This window comes from Phyllobates terribilis, unplaced genomic scaffold (genome assembly GCF_046119375.1).
Source record: "Phyllobates terribilis strain yellow unplaced genomic scaffold, ASM4611937v1 Scaffold_3__8_contigs__length_932513732, whole genome shotgun sequence".
Taxonomy (NCBI): domain Eukaryota; kingdom Metazoa; phylum Chordata; class Amphibia; order Anura; family Dendrobatidae; genus Phyllobates; species Phyllobates terribilis.
The window spans coordinates 726,180,383-726,192,868 of record NW_027362763.1 but is presented as its reverse complement, the minus strand read 5'-3'; positions in this window follow the sequence as shown (position 1 = coordinate 726,192,868).

Here is a 12,486-nt window from a genome sequence, read left to right as displayed (position 1 = left end):
TGAGCTTGCCTGGGATAATGAGGCCCTGGTGTCCGTCTTCTGGGAGGGCCTTTCCGGTCGGATTAAAGACGAACTTGCCGGTCGGGACATTCCAACCACCCTGGATGACTTGGTGACACTAGCTACCCGGATTGACATCCGGTTCCAGGAACGAACCAAAGAGAACACCCGTGAGAGGAGGTTTCCCCGCCTTGCTCCTACTTTCCAGAGACCTGTCTCTTCATCTGTCACTTCCCGGGCGCACTCACCCGAGCCCATGCAGATCGACCAAACCAAGATGGTCAAATCTCGCCAAGAGTCACGCCGAGCCGAGGGGAGCTGTTTTTATTGTGGCAGTAAGGAGCACCTGATTCGTTCCTGCCCGGAGAAACCGGGAAACTCCGGTGTCTAGGACCGCTCGGAAAGGACGTCCTAGACAAAAGTAAGTCCTCTCCATCCCTGACTCTGTCTGTCTCTATCTCCTGGGGAGAGAACCGTCACTTTGAACTTGCTCAGCTAGATTCTGGAGCTGCTGGAAATCTCATTTCCCAGTCCCTAGTAGAGAAATACCGCATTCCCACCAAATCTCTGGCTGAACCATTGTCTGTCGCCTCCGTGGATGGAAGACTCCTACCGGTGACCATCCTGCTCGTCACGGAACCCATAACCCTGCAGGTAGTAATGCTGCACTCTGAAAAGATCTTCTTCCATGTGCTACCCGGACTCTCTCACTCCCTATTGCTAGGCCTACCTTGGCTCCAGACGCATGAACCCGTGTTGAACTGGCAATCCGGTGAAGTACTCCGGTGGGGTCCGGACTGCCATAGGACCTGCCTGGTTCCGGTTCGCCCGGTTCATCCACTGCCCGCTCCAGCTAATTTACCCGGTCTTCCGGCTCCTTACTGGCCCTATGCAGACATCTTCGGTAAAAAGGAGGCAGAGACATTACCACCTCATAGGCCATATGATTTCCCGATCAACTTTGTACCTGGCGCCACTCCACCCCATGGGCGTATTTATCCGTTGTCTGCGGCTGAAACCCGGGCCATGTCAGAGTACATAGAGGAGAATCTGGCTAGGGGATTCATCCGGAAGTCTACCTCCCCGGCTGGAGCCGGATTCTTCTTTGTAAAAAAGAAAGACGGCTCGCTACGTCCCTGTATTGACTATAGAGGACTCAATCAAATCACGGTAAAAAACAAATACCCCCTGCCGCTCATCTCCAAATTGTTTGATAGCCTCAAAGGCGCCAGGATCTTCTCCAAGCTGGATCTACGGGGAGCATATAACCTGGGCCGTATCCGTCAAGGAGACGAGTGGAAGACAGCATTCAATACCCGGGACGGTCACTGTGAGTACCGTGTGATGCCCTTCGGCCTCTGCAATGCTCCCGTCGTCTTTCAAGAACTGGTCAACGACATCTTTTGTGACCTCCTGTACTCCAGCGTGGTGGTATACCTAGACGATATCTTGGTCTTCTCTCCGGATCTCCCCACACACCGGAGGGATGTTCATCAGGTCCTGCTTAGGCTCAGGCAGAACCACCTCTATGCCAAGTACGAGAAGTGCCTCTTCGACCAGACCTCCCTTCCATTCTTGGGCTATGTTATCTCCCAGACAGGCTTGCGAATGGATCCCGAGAAGCTCTCTGCTGTCCTAAGGTGGCTCCGTCCGGAGGGGTTGAAGGCGATACAGCGATTCCTGGGCTTCGCCAATTACTATCGTCTCTTCATCCCACACTTCTCATCCCGGACTACTCCCATATCTGCGCTCACCCGTAAGGGGGCAAATCCCAAGGTATGGTCGCCCGAAGCTGAGGAGGCCTTTCTTTCCTTAAAGAAAGCCTTCGCCTCTGCCCCAGTCCTGCACCGTCCGGACTACAATAAACAATTCTATCTGGAGGTTGATGCCTCCTCCTCCTCCGGAGCCGGAGCGGTACTCACCCAAAAATCTTCTACCGGGAGAATGGTAACCTGCGGCTTCTTCTTCAAAATCTTCTCCTCGTCTGAGCGCAACTACTCCATAGGAGACCGTGAATTGCTAGCCGTCAAATTGGCTCTGGAGGAGTGGCGCTATCTGCTTGAAGGGGCTCTATACCCGGTGATCATCTACACGGATCACAAAAATCTGGCATATCTCCAAAATGCCCAGAGACTTAATCCGCGTCAGGCCCGGTGGTCTTTGTGCTTTGCCCGCTTCGACTTCATCTTACATTTCCGCCGGCCGGCGGACAAGAATGTCAAAGCTGATGCCTTGTCCCGATCCTTCCTGTCCTCCGATCAAGAGGAGGAGCCTATGCACATCATCGACCCCTCCAAGGTGATGAATGTGGCCCCCTTGGATCTGACTCGTCTTCCACCCGGTAAGACGTTTGTAGCAGTACCAGATCGTGTGAAGGTTCTTCGCTGGGGTCATTCTTCTAAACTAGCTGGCCATGCTGGCCAAAAGAAGACCTTCATGCTCATTACCCGGCATTACTGGTGGCCTACCCTGCGTAAGGATGTTGTAGACTTCGTCACGGCCTGTTCACGTTGTGCCCGCAACAAAGTTCCCAGACATCTACCAGCCGGTCATCTCCTGCCCCTTCCCGTACCCGCTGCTCCATGGCAGCACATTGCTATGGACTTTATCACCGACCTTCCTGTTTCTGCCGGGTGTACAGTCATTTGGGTGGTCGCTGACCGCTTTTCTAAAATGGTCCACTTCATTTCCCTGCCTGGTCTCCCATCTGCACCCGAGCTGGCTAAGGACTTTATCCGCCACATTTTCCATCTCCATGGCCTACCCCTCCACATCGTGTCGGATCGAGGGGTTCAGTTCACCTCACGCTTCTGGAGAGCCACATGTAAGCTGCTAGACGTCACCCTGGATTTCTCCTCCACTTACCACCCACAGTCCAATGGCCAAGTGGAGCGGATCAATCAGATCCTTACCAGCTTCCTCCGGCACTTCGTTAATGCCCACCATTCCGATTGGGTGGACCTCCTACCATGGGCCGAGTTCTCTTATAATAACCATGAGAGCGAATCCTCTTCCAAGTCCCCGTTCTTTATAGTTTGTGGCCAACATCCCCGGATTCCGGTTCCCGTCTCCGCTTCTGAGGACAACCCTGCTGCGGAGTCTCTTGTCAGCGAATTTTCTACCATTTGGGAGAGTACTAGGTCCGCTCTTCTTCAGTCTTCCGAGCGGATGAAGAGATATGCTGATAAGAGACGTCTGGATCCGCCTCAATTTCGTCCAGGAGACAAGGTCTGGCTCTCCTCCGAACATGTGCGACTCAAAGTACCCTCCTACAAGTTGGGTCCTCGATTCATCGGTCCTTTCGAAGTCCTCAGGCAAATTAATCCAGTAGCCTACAAATTAAAACTCCCGGCCACCCTACGCATTCCCAACTCCTTCCACGTATCTCTCCTCAAACCCGTTGTCCTTAACACTTTTTCCAACAATCCAGGTATTCCTCCTGCTCTGGTTTCTGCTGAGGACGTCTTTGAGGTAGAGAGTATTCTGGCCACCAAGAGGGTAAGGGGGGAAACTTTTTTTCTGGTGGATTGGAAGGGGTTTGGTCCTGAGGAAAGAACGTGGGAACCCAGGGAGAACATCAACGCCCCGCTTCTCCTTGAGAAATTTCTCTCTGGCCTAAAAAAGGGGGGCCTAAAAGGGGGGTACTGCAGCATCGGCGTCTCTGCCCACTGCTAGGCAGAGACGCCGTCCCTCTCACCTTCCCGCTCCTGGCGCGGCGTCCTCCAGCGCTCCCTTCCTCGCTGCTGCCGGTGCGCGCTCCTTCCCGGGTACTGTGCTTAGGGTGCGCGCGCGCTCCCCCTCTCTTAAAGGGACCGCGCGCGCCGTCCTAAGGAGTCCCCGACCAATTGCCAGAGGACCTCCCATATATAAAGCACCTCCTCCAAAATGGAGGTGCCCGAGCAAAGTTGTTGCACCGTATATTACCTCTGCTTCAGCCCTCAGGTCCCGTTGCCAGCCTGACTTCTGTTCCAGTCCGCCAGCCTGACTACTCTCCAGCCCGACAGTCTGCCTTCCGCACTACCCGCCAGTCTGTCTATGGGCAAGCCCGCCTGCCTACCAGGAAGCACCTGCCAGTTACCTGCCGGCTACCTGCCGTGCCTGCTAGCCTGCTCACCTGGGAGCACTCGCCTGTTACCTGCCCGTTACCTACTAGCCTACCAGGAGGCTCCTGCTGTCACTTGCTGTGACCACCCGTCTGCTAACCCAGAGACTTCAGCCTGCTCTGCCGTGACGTGCCGTGACCACCTGTCTGCTAACTCAGAGACTTCTGCCTGCTTGCTGTGTCCATCCGTCATACCGGTCAGTCCCAGCCAACTGACCTGTGGGAGCCACCTGCTCTCTACAAGGTCGGCCCCAGAGTAGCACCTGGTCCCTCTGCTCGGATCCTCCCTGGTCACGGAGTCGTTAGCCGCCGTCCGACAAGGGTCGGTTCGGGTTGATACCTAGTTACGCCCCTCTGGGTCCCTCCTTGCACCGCGGCACAGAGGTTCCACCACCCGGACCCGTTACAATTTATCAAGTCTATATGATTGTAAATCTCTGAATTGTCACAATACTTTAAAATTTCATAATTCACTGATTGTTGAACATTCTTTCAATAAAATTCTGATATACGGAAAAAAAAAACTTGATTATAGCAACTTTGACAAGATTTTCAAGCAATTTCATCCTATGGACAGTGATATCATGGCAATAGTTTGAGACATAGGTAGCACCTTGAGAGGTTTTATAGGACTAGAATACTGAAGGACAGTGGCATAACAATAAGAGGTGCAGGGGTTGCAATTGGGCCCGCGAGACTAGAGGGGCCCTAAGTCACTTTGCCCCATATGAAAAGGCTATTACTATTAAAGACTTGTGTTAATTGAGGGCCCCATTGGAGATTTTGCATTGGGGCCCACAATCTTCAAGCTTCGCCACTGCTGAAGGACTATTGTTACACGTACGCCGCCTAAGTTCTGATAGGGGCGAGACCGGTTACATGAATTCGTTGGAATCCTGGGGGAACCGTTACTCAGGGCGACCATAGACTGCAGCTTATCTCAGGCACAGGATAGATTCAAATGCTGACCAGACACATTTGACAAGAGTCTTCAGAAACGGTATAACAGTAACATTTAATGAGGCACAGCCAGTGCAATTTAAGTGTCTCTTTGAGCAACAGGCTCCAGTAACAACAGTACAGTCTCCTTCGCAGCACAGTAGTACAGTCTATCCAGTGGCACAGTACAGCACAGTTTTAATGCATTCACAACCACAAGTTTTTCCTTCACAAGGACTCAATAGTACAGAGCATTCTTTATCCTGCATGGAGATGGAAGGGGGGAGGGTTTGATGAGGGAGATGATCCCTATGACAGGATTCTTTCCAGTCCTTATCTTTCTGCCAGATAATACTCCGCACTCTTAGCTCAAGGAGTCTATCTGACCTGTGTTTAGCTTCCCTCCTGACCTGAATTCTGTTCCCTAGCCTTCTGTGAGATGCAGATCATACCACCTTTCTCTTCAGCTCTAGCCAGACAGTAAAGAACTTAGCTACAATCCCCCTGGGGCTCTGCTAAAACACTCCCTGTTTCCTGTGACTATGTTAACCCCTCTAGCTGCTGAATGCTTCTGGAGCACAACACTTCCTGTCTCCTATGCTTGTGTTACTTCTAATAGTTGCTGGATGCTTTTGAAGCAACAGCACTATTTCTGCATGTCACACTCTTCCCTCCTTTTTGAATGCCGTCCTCGACATTTGTCTTAATTGGTCAATCTGACCAATTCTGAGACAGTGGTGAAAGTTGAATAACTTCATATACAGATTGGCATTGTCAAATTGGTATAACGTTCATAAACATTGATAACAACCTATTCTTAAGACCTTTTTCTTCAAGGAAACCTGTAAGAAATAAACAATTAACACAATTAAAACAATCAGCATCTGTTTAGCTGGAGCATTTCGTATGTCTTCAACCAGCTCTCTCTCACTAGGCTTTAACAGTTCTTTGTTTCTACAAAGTCTTTTAAGGAAAATCAAAGCATGAAAACAAGTCTTTCCAGTAGGCAATATCTTCCATACTGCCTCTCGGTGGTGAATACCACTCCAGTGGGCTTACTTGGTCCGTAGGCAGAGATACCTGTTTCCCGTCGGTTCACCAAGTGTCTTATACGTCAGCATCATGGGTTTCCTCACTTCTCGAGTCGACATCCTCCTGGTGGGTTGCTCCTCAAATACCACGAGTTCTTCGGTCACAGGAGTTTCTTCTTCCGAAATCATTTCCCATGCTTCCTCAGATGCTCCTGGAACTGCCTCAGCAAGTTCCTGTACTTCTCCTGAGTCGTCTGTTTCCGCACAGTCTGGTAATTCCGCTCCTCCTGAGTGTCGATCGGTCTCTTCAGGGACCGGTGTTCGATCGTCAGATCTGAATTGGACTTCATCTGTACTCCTTGGTACAAACTCTAGAGCCTCGGGACTTAGATCACTCTCCTGAGGATGGTACATCCCTTACCTTGCCGGACCGAGAAATACAACGGTGTGTTCTTCTTAATCGGAACTTTCAAGGTCGCTATCCACCTTCGGAGCTTCAGTCTGTGGTGGTCCCTTAGTCGATCTCGGACGATGACGGTCTACTTCTGGCAAGTCTTGTTGTGGTGGGAGATAATCACAGGGTAGTAGTAAATTCTGATGGACTATTCTGGTTTTCTTGTATCCCGTTTGCAATCGGATTTCATACACTGGGCTGTCATCAGCTTTTAAGACCATGTACACCTTGTTTTCCCAGTATGAACAAAGTTTTCCAGGGCCGCCTTTCTCACGTACAGTACAGACCAAAAGTTTGGACACACCTTCTCATTTAAAGATTTTTCTGTATTTTCATGACTATGAAAACTGTACATTCACACTGAAGGCATCAAAACTATGAATTAACACATGTGGAATTATATACTTAACAAAAAAGTGTGAAACAACTGAAAATGTCTTATATTCTAGGTTCTTCAAAGTAGCCACCTTTTGTTTGATGACTGCTTTGCACACTCTTGGCATTCTCTTGATGAGCTTCAAGAGGTAGTCACCGGAAATGGTCTTCCAACAATCTTGAAGGAGTTCCCAGAGATGCTTAGCACTTGTTGGCCCTTTTGTCTTCACTCTGCGGTCCAGCTCACCCCAAACCATTTCGATTGGGTTCAGGTCTGGTGACTGTGGAGGCCAGGTCATCTGGCGTAGCACCCCATCACTCTCCTTCTTGGTCAAATAGCCCTTACACAGCCTGGAGGTGTGTTTGGGGTCATTGTCCTGTTGAAAAATAAATGATGAGCCAACTAAACGCAAACCGGATGGAATAGCATGCCGCTGCAAGATGCTGTGGTAGCCATGCTGGTTTAGTATGCCTTCAATTTTGAATAAATCCCCAACAGTGTCACCAGCAAAGCACCCCCACACCATCACACCTCCTCCTCCATGCTTCACGGTGGGAACCAGGCATGTAGAGTCCATCTGTTCACCTTTTCTGCGTCGCACAAAGACACGGTGGTTGGAACCAAAGATCTCAAATTTGGACTCATCAGACCAAAGCACAGATTTCCACTGGTCTAATGTCCATTCCTTGTGTTCTTTAGCCCAAACAAGTCTCTTCTGCTTGTTGCCTGTCCTTAGCAGTGGTTTCCTAGCAGCTATTTTACCATGAAGGCCTGCTGCACAAAGTCTCCTCTTAACAGTTGTTGAAGAGATGTGTCTGCTGCTAGAACTCTGTGTGGCATTGACCTGGTCTCTAATCTGAGCTGCTGTTAACCTGCGATTTCTGAGGCTGGTGACTCGGATAAACTTATCCTCAGAAGCAGAGGTGACTCTTGGTCTTCCTTTCCTAGGGCGGTCCTCATGTGAGCCAGTTTCTTTGTAGCGCTTGATGGTTTTTGCAACTGCACTTGGTGACACTTTCAAAGTTTTCCCAATTTTTCGCACTGACTGACCTTCATTTCTTAAAGTAATGATGGACACTCGTTTTTCTTTACTTAGCTGCTTTTTTCTTGCCTTTGTTAGAACCTTGCTCTTAGGTTTTTTTTTCCTTTGCTGGTCACATGACCTTGTTGGCCTATTTAATCCTGCTCCGCCCTTCTGGCTTTGCTGGACTTCATTGTATATCTACTTTCTAGCTAGCCTGTGCTCTGTGTCTTGCTCTGTTAGTTTGCTTGGTCTACTGACCTCTATGTTCTATATATTTTGTTTGTTCGTCTGTCTGCTACTATTTCTGTTAGGAGGTGTCCCATATTCCTCCCAGTCCTTAGTACTTGTAGGGATTCCTTCCCCACATCTATAGGTCTCCGTACAGACTAGCTTAGGACTTTAGCAGGTCTGATCGCAAGATCAGGTTCCCTGTTACATCGTAGGGATTAAGCTGAGTTCTATCGTAGGGACAGATCTCCTCTCTTTCCTTAGCTCTGGTAGCAGAACATAACAGCCTTAGTCCTACTGAATAGACTGTTAGAATTTGTATTATCAGCTGTGTATCCACCAGACTTCTGCACAACACAACTGATGGTCCCAACCCCATTTATAAGGCAAGAAATCCCACTTATTAAACCTGACAGGGCACACCTGTGAAGTGAAAACCATTTCCGGTGACTACCTCTTGAAGCTCATCAAGAGAATGCCAAGAGTGTGCAAAGCAATCATCAAAGCAAAAGGTGGCTACTTTGAAGAACCTAGAATATAAGACATATTTTCAGTTGTTTCACACTTTTTTGTTAAGTATATAATTCCACATGTGTTAATTCATAGTTTTGATGCCTTCAGTGTGAATGTACAATTTTCATAGTCATGAAAATACAGAAAAATCTTTAAATGAGGTGTGTCCAAACTTTTGGTCTGTACTGTACGTTCTTGACTAACACCCGGCTTCCCAGTGCCAATTCTGCTCCAGAGCATTTTCAATCATAGTACTACTTACTCTTACTCTGTCCTTGCGTAACCACTTTGGACGCTATGTTGTATGCCTCTGCCATCCGTTCCTTCCATTTCCGAACGTACTTCAGATACGTTCTGTAAGTCTCTGACACTGGAGTATTGAACATGATGTCGATTGGCAGTCTTGGCGATCGTCCATAGAATAGGAAGACGGGAGAGTAACCCGTTGCATGGCTCTTTGTACAGTTATAGGTATGTAATCCTTTTAATTGAGAACTCTTCCAGTCTTTCTTCTCATCAGCTGTTAAAGTGCGCAACATCGACAATAATGCCCGGTTAAAACGTTCCACTTGTCCATTACCGTCTGGGTGATAGGGCGTTGTGTGGGATCTCTGAATTCTACAGTACTTTCCTAGCTTGGCAAAGAGCTGGTTCTCAAATTCTCTTCCTTGGTTGTGGTGTAACCTCATAGGGAACCCAAACCTGAAAGCAAAATCATTGAAGATCTTCTCTGCAACTGTTCAACCCGATTTATTGGTGGTGGCATATGCTTGAGCAAATCGAGTAAAACGGTCCATCACCACCAAGATGTATTCATAGCCACCCTTACACGTCTCGAGATGTAGAAAGTCTTTTGAGATCATCTCGAATGGATACGTAGTTTGGATGTTGCCCATAGGTGCCCGGGTTGATGTGTTGAGACATTTAGCTTTCATACACCCACACTCCCTGGTCACGTACCTCTCAATATCTCTCTGAATATACGGCCAGAAGAAATGTTTACGGATCAAGTTTGTTGTCCTTTCCACTCCAAGGTGTCCCATGTTTTCATGAAGTTGTTTGAAGACCAACCTACGGAATACTCTGGGTAGTACCAACTGCCGGTTTTGTCCTCCTTTACGATACAGGATACCGTCTTCACTGAGGTAGAGCTTCGTCCATTTTTTAACTAAAACAAATACTGCTGTTGACTCATTATCTCTCTTCCGTTTACTTGGAAACTGATTTTGGTCCACATTAACGAATATTCTACCAATTATCTGATCTTCCCGTTGTGCTCTACGGATTTTTCCTTTTGGTAGTTGTTGAATAGATGGGGTGATCTTGTTCTCTCGCTTTTATGGTGGTTTCCACTGTCAACGGACACCACAATAATGTGTCTTCCTCTTGATAAGCTTGTACTGCTTGGGTAGTACTCTCAATTGCTTCCAGAGTGACTTCCTCCGAACATTCTTGTATGAACTACTCGGGCTCTAGTGGCATTCTCGACAATCCGTCAGCATCCGCATTGCATTTTCGTGGCCTGTACTTGATGCTGAAATTGAAGTCAGTTAGTTCAGCGACCCATCTCTGACCCGTTGCATTCAGTTTGGCTGTAGTGAGGACATAGGTCAAAGGGTTGTTGTCAGTGTATACTTCAAACTCTTTGCTGTAGTAGAGATAATCTCTAAATCGTTCACAGATAGCCCATTTCAATGCCAGGAACTCCAATTTTCTGGAATGTTGATGGTAATTCTTCTCAGCGTCTGTTAACTTTCTAGAACCATAACCAATGACTCTCAATTTTCCATCTTGATTCTGATACAGGGCAGCTCCCAGTCAGTCTTGAGAAGCGTCACAATGAAGAACAAATGGTAAGTTGAAATCAGGATATCCCAAGATGGGTGGTTTTACCAGGTAGTCTACTAGTTCTTCCAATACCTCCAGGTGGTCTGCTGCCCAGAGAATGGGCTGTTGGGACAAAACAGTGTTGTTTCTTTTAAGCCCGGTCCTACCTACGTTCTTCTTTTTCTCCGTGGGTGTTGTGGACTCTGTCGTCCCCCCCAAGAGAATGTATAGTGGGGCGGCAATCCTGGAGAAGTTCCGAACGTAAGCACGGTAGTAGGAGAGGAATTCTAATATCTGCCTCAACTACCCGACGGTAGAAGGCCGCTTGTCTTTTAAGGCCAGTACGGGAGCGATTTCTGCTGGGTCCATGGCATATCCTTCTCCGGACACAATTTTCCCTAGAAATCGGACTTGCCTTTTGAACAGTTCACACTTTTTGGGGTCAACTTAATTCCGTATTGTTGATACTGCTGTAATATGATCCTCACATGTTCAACATGCTCCCGGAAGGTTTTGCTGTGTACCACATTGTCATCCAAGTACGGCTGGCAGATAACCTCCCTCAATCCTTCTAAACATGTCTCCATGCTTCTCTGGAATTCTGCTGGAGCTGAACTACGCCCAAATGGTAGGCGGAGCCACTCATATAACCCCCACGGTGAGATAAATGCTGTCAAAGGTCTACTGGACGCTTGATGCTATGCTTTACGCTGATCGAGGACAGAGAACCAGGTACTTCCTGATGGGCTATCCAGCATATCTTGAATCTTTGGTATCGGGTGCCGATAAGGTACTGACTTTCGGTTTAGTTCCCAGTAATCACAGCAGAGTCTCAACGTACCGTCCTTCTTCCTAACACAAACAATAGGAGAGGAATTAAACGACTTCGACTTCTGGACCCAACCTCTGTTGATTAGGTCTTGTAAATACTCTTTCACTTCACGGTGTAATGGTTTAGGCACAGACATGTAACATTTGGTTACTGAGGTCGCGTCTTTCAAATTGATTTTCATTTGGAATGATGGGATACAGCCTATATCAGAGTTATCTTTAGAGAATGCATGACACTCTTCTCTCAGGATCTGTTTTGCTCCCTCTCTCTCTTCAGCACACAAGTGCTCCAGGGGTACTGGGGGATCCCAGGACCCCCAGATGGGTTGTGCAATTTCCTCCCCTGGGCAACTCCGGTTACTTGGTGGGGAGACTGAATTCACGGTAGACCCCTGGGCGGGTCTCACACTGGCTGAATATACCGTTTTAACGGTTTTGATGTGACCTAACACAGTCTTTGGAACCAGTCTAATTTCGTGTTTCGTAGTATTCATCACCGGTACTGTCACTCGAGTAAACCCACCAGTAGGAATCGTAAGCACAGTCTCACCTTGAACTAGGCCTTCCGGAAGTTCTGAGGAGTCTTTTGGCACAAACAGTCTTTTCTGGACTTTTCTTCCCGGCTCTACCTGGACTCCACACCTCAACCCCACCATTTGGTTTGCAGGAATGATGGTTGGGCATCAGCCTACCTTGACTTCTTTTAGGTCCATTGTATTCTGTGCTTTCTTTACTCTATGGATCACATTTTCCGCCACGGTGTTGGGTATGGCAAGCGATGTGGCAATTGCATCCACCACCAGTGTCCCTGACTTGTGTTTCGTGATGACCTCACTGATTACATTATAACCCAGGATAGGATCCTCTGCCACGTTCTGATCACTGGTCACGAGAAAAGGTACCAAAAGCTCAATGGTGTTGCTATTCTTCGTAGCCCTCAGTTGGAAAGTCACTTCCACCCAGCCTATGAAAGGGATTTCGGTCTGGTTGACAGCTTTGCCGTGGAGTTCCACTGGTCCTAAGAGTTCTTTTAGCGACCGAAGGCAGGTATGTGGCAGGTAGCACCTTCTCCATTCTTTATTTAAAAGGCTCGCTTGGGCTCCTGTGTCCCACAGTGCTTTTACCAGGAGTCCATCTAGCTGGCAGTGTATAAAGCACCTT